Source organism: Scatophagus argus, chromosome 3 (assembly GCF_020382885.2).
Source record: "Scatophagus argus isolate fScaArg1 chromosome 3, fScaArg1.pri, whole genome shotgun sequence".
Taxonomy (NCBI): domain Eukaryota; kingdom Metazoa; phylum Chordata; class Actinopteri; family Scatophagidae; genus Scatophagus; species Scatophagus argus.
Window position 1 is genome coordinate 23,354,822 of NC_058495.1, and position 7,524 is coordinate 23,362,345.

Consider the following 7,524-nt stretch of genomic DNA (forward strand, 5'->3'; position numbering starts at 1 on the left):
CTGTCGTCACTTCTTTCAAAAGAAGCCACATGGTGTGTGTGTGTGTGTGCTGTGTGTGTGCTTTGAGTGTGTTTGAGAGGAAGAATGCCACAAAAACAATGCTGTTCAGAAGGAAAAGAAAAATCATGAGGGGATAGAAAGATGGAAAGTGAAAAGGAGCCAATCCACCACCAAACTCTCTCTTTCACACACACACACACACACACACACAGAGACCTGCTGACAGACATACACATATTTCAATAAAATCGTCCATTTCCTGTGTCTTTCAGCTGCATTATTATGTGGCCACAGAGTGCGCCATGCAGCATTTTGTGTGGATGTGCTGTTTGTGTGAGGTATGTTACACCCTCAGGTCCTTCCTTGCCCTCCTGACACCCATAAACATAATTTATGCGCCATATATCACCCTTTACAGTATAAACCAGAGATAAATGGATGTGTTTCCTGTGGTGCTGGGAACCTGGTAGTCTGGTTTTGGGACGAACCAGAGCGGCCACTCGAATTTCCTCGACTGCCTGATTGGCTTTGGGCTGAAGAGGGAACAGAGGCAGAAACACCGGCCTAGAACAGGGATTACAGTCAAATGCAGACCACATGGCACAGGCTTTTTCCCTCCTTCTGTCTCCATCAATATGTTACCCCCCCTCCTCCCCGCTACAGCGTTCTCGCTCTTTCTCCTGCAATATCTTTGCATTATGCTGGTTCCAGTCTGCTCCCCCTCTGCGGAAAGTGTAACCCTAACCACTCTCGGTCTGTGATGGCGGGGATCTGTCCTTCATTAAGCCACCACGATGGCCAAGATGAGGTGGGTGGCAGTGGCCATGCTGATTGTGAATGTCTGTTGGCTCGTGTGAGTGTATATGCACGCGTGTGTGTGTGTGTGTGTGTGGGTGTGCCTGCGTGTGTACTCCATCTGTAAGAAAGCCAGATGTACAGTCCGTCACTCAGTCAGTCAGAGAACTCTAATGCCTTCTGTGGTTTCCTGCAGTTGTGGCAAGACAAGAGACAAGAGGCTGACAGTAAAGTTTTACCACTAAGTGTATCTGTGTGTGTGTGTGTGTGTGTGTGTGTGTGAGTGAGTGAGTGTGTCAAAATTAAGCAACAACAAATATGAGCTTATGAAGGCCGTTTCAATTACTTCTGGAATAAAACCACTCAACTGATACTTTTCTCTAAAACCTGGCATCCATACATTTTTCAAGTCAAAGGATTCTCCAAAAATTGATCCTCCCTGTGGAAAACACACACACATCTGATAAGCCATACATCTGAAACAATATTTGGTCCAGTGAAACCAACCAATTTTTTACAGATGCACAGCCAATAATGTCAAAGCCGCGTGCCAACATCTCCTTAGCGTGGAAGTTCGTCACTGTGAGTGAAGAAGACACAAAGCTTGCAATTTGTAATACACGCATGGCCAAAGTAAACCGTGAGGGACTAACCATGAAATACGTTTGGAACGACAAATCTCATTAGACCCTTAAAACACCATCACCCAGCTGTACATGCCCAGTTTAAAGAAGCTAGCAAAGGAAAATCCGCTAAAGCTAACCAGAGCTCAGTGCCAGACACAAGTCAGCAGCCTGTCCTGTCTGTTCCTCATATGAGCAGTGAAAAGACCACAGCAATTATGAAGAAAATGATGGAATTCATGACCCTGGATGATCAGCTGTTCTCCATAGTTGAGAACAGAGGCTTCAGAAATCTGATAAATTACCTCAGGCCTGGTGAATTTATAAACGTACTGTAAGGTGATATAAGTTATTGATATTTGTTTTGTTATATAAATCTGTCGCACCTGCTTTTGTTCAGAAAAGTAAAATATGTCAGATAAAGTTTGGTGTACAGCTCATTTTAGTTTAACGGTTAGTTGCAAAGCACTTTACTTTGAGAGGAAAATGTAAAGTTCTTTTATTATGAAAGCAGTGAAAGCACAATTTTGCATAGAAGAAAAGTTGATTTTTGTTTGAATATACTGTCAATTATAGTTCTTAAAAAGAAAATCAGAATCTGCACAAATCGCTATTGACAGGTCACAATCACAATCATATAACACATGCAGTTCTGATGACTAAAAGACATACAGTAAAATACACACGGCGACAGGCATCTTTATGATTGTCTGACACTTGGTACATAACAAAAACACAACCTGATCTCACAGAAATCCATGACATACGCACGGATTGTTGACAATAGCGCCAATAGAAAATATCAATGAAGGGATGGGTAGTGGTAATTACACTGCTGCTCGAAGTCCCGCTTCCTCAGCCAGGCCACATAGAAAACAAGTTGAAGTTGGTTAATGTAATGTGTATACACTGCAAAATATACACTGCCTGCCTCGATCGGTTAGTTAGTTTGTGTTATTGTGAGACTTTCAGTGGTGGGGGAAGTATTCAGATCATTTACACAGGCTAAATTAGTCCCCCTTTCAGTTGCAAGTAGATTAAACAAACACAGCTTGAATTGTTGTACTGGTTTGCTTAAATGATTTAAATTGACTTAAACCCCATGGACAACAACAATAATTTAGCCGAGCCAAACAGAGAAACTGGTGACACACCGCTGCGTTGATGACAGTGATATGTGACGGTTTGTGGGTATAGTAAAAGGTTTCGGCTTGCTGCAGTACTCGCAGCTCATCCATCCCCTCCATGCTGACCGGGACTTGAACATGACCCTGTGCCAACTATCACAATCACAGCGCGTTAAATTATTCTCCTTCCGTTTCCACAGCACTGTACTCTCTCTCACACAGGCAGACATTCTTATCTTACATGCATATTTTTTCCTCAGACAAACATACATTTTCTTCTTACTTACATATAATATTTATAATATTACATGTATACATTGAGCGCATGTGCATAAGAACAAAATGTATAAATATGTGAGTGAAAATGTATGAATGTGTGAGTGAAAATATATAAATATGAGAGTGAAAATGTGTTTATTAAAAATATATGAATATGACAAGAAAATAAGTTTAAGAATAAAAATACTTTATTGTGAGAGGACAATGTATGTGTTTGAGAGGGCCAGAATGAAATGTGGCTTATACAGCACCTCATAAGATGTGGTTCCCTGTACATTTGGTTATTATCACCGCATAATGAACGTAGGAAAACTGCTTCAGGAATATAAACCTTTACATGTTAAGACTACTCTCTGAGAGCGTGTTGAGCTTAGACATTCTGTCATGTGCTTTTCATTTATATCTGCTGGACTAAAGCTAAAATGGAAAGGCTATCACTTCAATTCGTCCCTCTCAAGGTTTGTTTCTGCTCATTGCACGACATAAATGAAAGTAGTAAAATGTGTTTGAGGCCCATAATTTTTATCCTGACACTGTGTCTAATATCTAAAAGGTGTAACAGCGGGATGACCCGTAAACACAGCATACTGAGTGCTTCAGTCTTACAAAACAGATCAAAGTGGATGAGAACCTTTACAAACGGACAACTTCTCTTGAATTAGGATTGACAGCGTTTTTACATAAATGCCCTTTTCTTTATGTTTTTTTTGAACATGAGTGTGAAGGGTTAATAGTGCAGGTTGGCTGGATAATAATGCCCCTTGCGCATGGAACCCAGGCGAAGGCTGGCTTTAGCCCAGGGCCCAGCCCTCCCAGGCCTCTCTCAAACTCCCAGATCTCTTCAGCATACTTCTCATATTAAAAGAAAACAAGTTACACAAATGAGACAGATGGTTCTTGTTTGTGATGACAGTTGCAATTCTTTCTCCACCAGCCCTCCTCCCCTCTTCTTCCCTCTCAGCTTTCCTCTGGTGTCTCCATTGTTTTTTGCCCTGAAATGGCCATGTTGTGCAACACAAGCAGAGCGGGCATCAGAGTCAGGTTCAAGGGCATCGAGGATAAGACACCAGGCTTCACGTCTGCCATGGCTCCATTAACTCGGGGTGTTTTACCTTTGCACTTGTAAGTTTAACGTCCTTTTTATCCACAAGTATGCATTAGATCAATCAAAAGGTGGGTAAGACCTCCAGGGTTTTCCAGTAATTCAAGCTTGTCCCCATCTTTCTGTAACTACAAGTCATTCGAGTTGCCAGAATAAAATGTTGGCACTGTACATTTCTGCAAACCAGGAGCATGTTGGTTTTGTGCATTTGTGGAGGGGTCAGTGGGAGGTGTGACACTTCAACAAACAAAACGGGTGATTTTTGCGACCGTTGGGATATTTTGTAGCCGTCTTTGCGGCACCAAAAGCAGATATTTTGAAAGACATGTCAAGAGCTTTTCCAGCCATATTTGTGGTGAAAAAATTAGGTATTTTAAGGCAAGAAATGATCCCTTCTTAACCCTAACCAAGCGGTCCTTAAACAGTTTTGTCACAACGTAAAATTGGAAGCTGAAACGTAAAGAAAATGTAAAGGTCAACATATCAAACATAGACTTTCAAGACGTGCCAGCATTTATTCTTGCAACTGGTTAAGCCTCAGAACTTTCCTCATGTACATTATTGACAGGTTGACAGAGAGCTCTGTAGGAATCATTTAGCAGAAGAGGTGAAGATGGTTGATCATTGACTACTTTGAAGTCCTTATGGGGGAAGGAGCGCTGACGCAAATCACCGGAGACACGGATAACGAAGGACCAGTGGTTGACTTTGATGAGTGACGTAGCTGACACACGGTTTACTGCATTCCTCCTCCAGTGGTACTACAAACTATTTGATATTGTTAATCATACAGTAACGCTGTTTCTACAGCAGTCTGACTGTTCCTTTTACTGCTCCATCAGATCATCAGTGCCATGCTACGGTTTGCTGGAGGTTAGGATGAAAAAAACCCGACAAGGTTTGTTTGTGCTATTGCAGTTTCTCAGCAGGCCACCATGTTGAAAATGGACATGAGGACAGAGAGGGACTCACATGCACTAACATGCACATGCAGCCACACAAGCTACCAAAACAAATAAGAGAGGAGCTCAGATTACAACACACACAGAGGCAGCGTGACGCCTGGTCCTGGTAATGAGCGTTAGCTAAGAGGTAATAAAACCTCATAAGTCCTTATGATATTACTGGTATTATGTGTCTATATATGCAACCATATAAGTGTTAATAATAACACACGCAGACATTTATTGCTAGATTATAAGATATTTATAAGCACGTTAGAGAAACTTGTTAACTTGTAAACTTGTTAACATCAACTAACTTCTATCTTTTATAACCGGTTATATCATTATCAAACCTTTACTAATATTTTTGTTGTTTTATTAAGATACACTTTTGTCTATATTAACATTTAACTGCAGCTGATATCATGTTGATGTTGTGGCTGCACATGGCTGCCATTCAAGTGAAAAAGTCATGAAAAGCAAAAACATGTATACAAAGAAAATTAACTGTTAATAAGTGAATAGTTAACCGCTTATAAATGCATAATAGAACATGGAAAATCTTAATAAAGAAACAAAGGAGTTTAGCAAAGATTTAAAAATGCAATAAGGTGTAAACTGTTCAAAATGTGTGTTTTTAATGCTATTGTAACCAATCATAAGCAACTCATAAGACTTTTATTAACATTCTCAAGCAATACATAAGGTTCCCATAAGCACCTTTAAAGGTATTCATTTGTTAACGATGCTATTATCAATTCACTTCAATTCAGTGTATTCATATTGGGCCAAATCACAACCAAAGTTATCTCATGACGCTTTCCAAATAGAGCAGGTTTAGACCAGATTCTAAAAATAGTCTCTAACGCAGAGACACAACATCCCCCCTGAGTAAACACTTACGTAGTTCTAACACATAATAATGTTAATAAGCACCTTATAATGGCTCATAGTGGTCTTACTATGAATTAATTAAAGTTGTTTTTTTTTTAAACAAACATGACAAAGACTAAAACATTTAATGATCATAGTTAGTCTGCAGGGAGCTGAAATACTTAAAGTCACTCATGAAGAGCTCAGATTTGCTCAGAAACACTTGAGACTTCAGGAGACCTCAAACAGCACTGGGTTAAATGGTTTCCAGTGAAATTTAACCAGGCCTGTTTTTCACATCTCTCCATACACAGCGGTGAAGTGTACACACTCTGTATGGTTTTCATTGTAGTGAATTCCAGGCACTCGTCTCGAGGCCATTCAAGCTACATTTTATCCCAGCATGGACGGATCAGATAAGGACGGATCAGACGGAGGACGAGTGAAAGTGACAACACACACAGCAGCCCGCCTGATGAGAGCTTTAGCTGCCACAGCTTCATCTCTAGATGCTGGTATGGAGGATCGCTGTGAGCTCACCTCGCCACACACACACACACACACACACACACACGGTCGGTAGTTATAGCCCTGCATCTGTCATCAGGGAGATTTCAGCTTAACTTTACACCTGGACACTGGACACACACACACACACCTGAAGATATGTGTGTATGTAGGCGTGTGTATGCGGGTGAAAGGGGTTGGAGTGTGTGCGTTACATGTATCTATTAGCCAAAGGCAACCTGCCGTGTCAAAATAATCCTTGCAGTGACCAGTGGGAGTGTCGCTTGATGGTCGTGTGGTTGTCAGAGATGCACTCGACTGGGGAAAAACAAATGAATTAAAATGGAATATCACAGGATTCTGATTGGCCACGGCTGGTGTCACCTCATCAGATCGCCTTGTCTTCACAAACTCTTCTTTTATCAGGGAAGAACAAGTTTCCTGATGCAATAATAATAATAATAATAATAATATTTAATTGAAATCGAAGCAACGCTCAGTCTGCCATGCAGATATTTAACTCCCTCATATGAGATTACAAGGCACAACCTGACTGTCTGATGAAGGGCTTCCCTGCCTCATCTCTAAATGGCTAACTTAAATTTTGTTTGTAACCACTTCTTTCTTTGTGCATCAACCACAACATCTTAAATAATAATAAATATAAATTCCTGAACCACATTCATATTCTATCATTGTTAAGGTATGATGATTCACAACATCACATCAGAGTTTGGAAAACCCATATCAGACACACATTAGAGAATTTTTATGTCTGGAGTTCATCTTTACTGGTTCCGAACGTAAATGTTTAATTATGATTTACCAAAAATAAGTCATTTGATGATGAACAAGTAAGTGGAGAATTGTTATCCTGAAAAACAAAAAAACATTTTTTAACAGTTTTCTCCGGATAAAAGTGGCTTAGACATGAACTTCATGACATCCACGTTTTTTAACGTCTTTATCAGTCATATACTAAGATTTTTAGTACCTCAATTAACATGTAAACCCTTAATAAATGTTAACAGGGGACATTTGTTAAGTTACTTCATGCTTATTATTGTAATAATTACCTGTTAATTCTTATTACTGCATTAACTAATGTTACTCGTATCTTTATAGACTATTCATTAATGTATAATTTAAGACCTTAGTTAACATGAACACCATTACAAAGTAATTACTGGACACATTAGTTAACAGTTCATTAACCATTAGTTAATCCATAGATCTTATCCATGACTGAAACGTTGTGAAAAGAAGACAGAGTC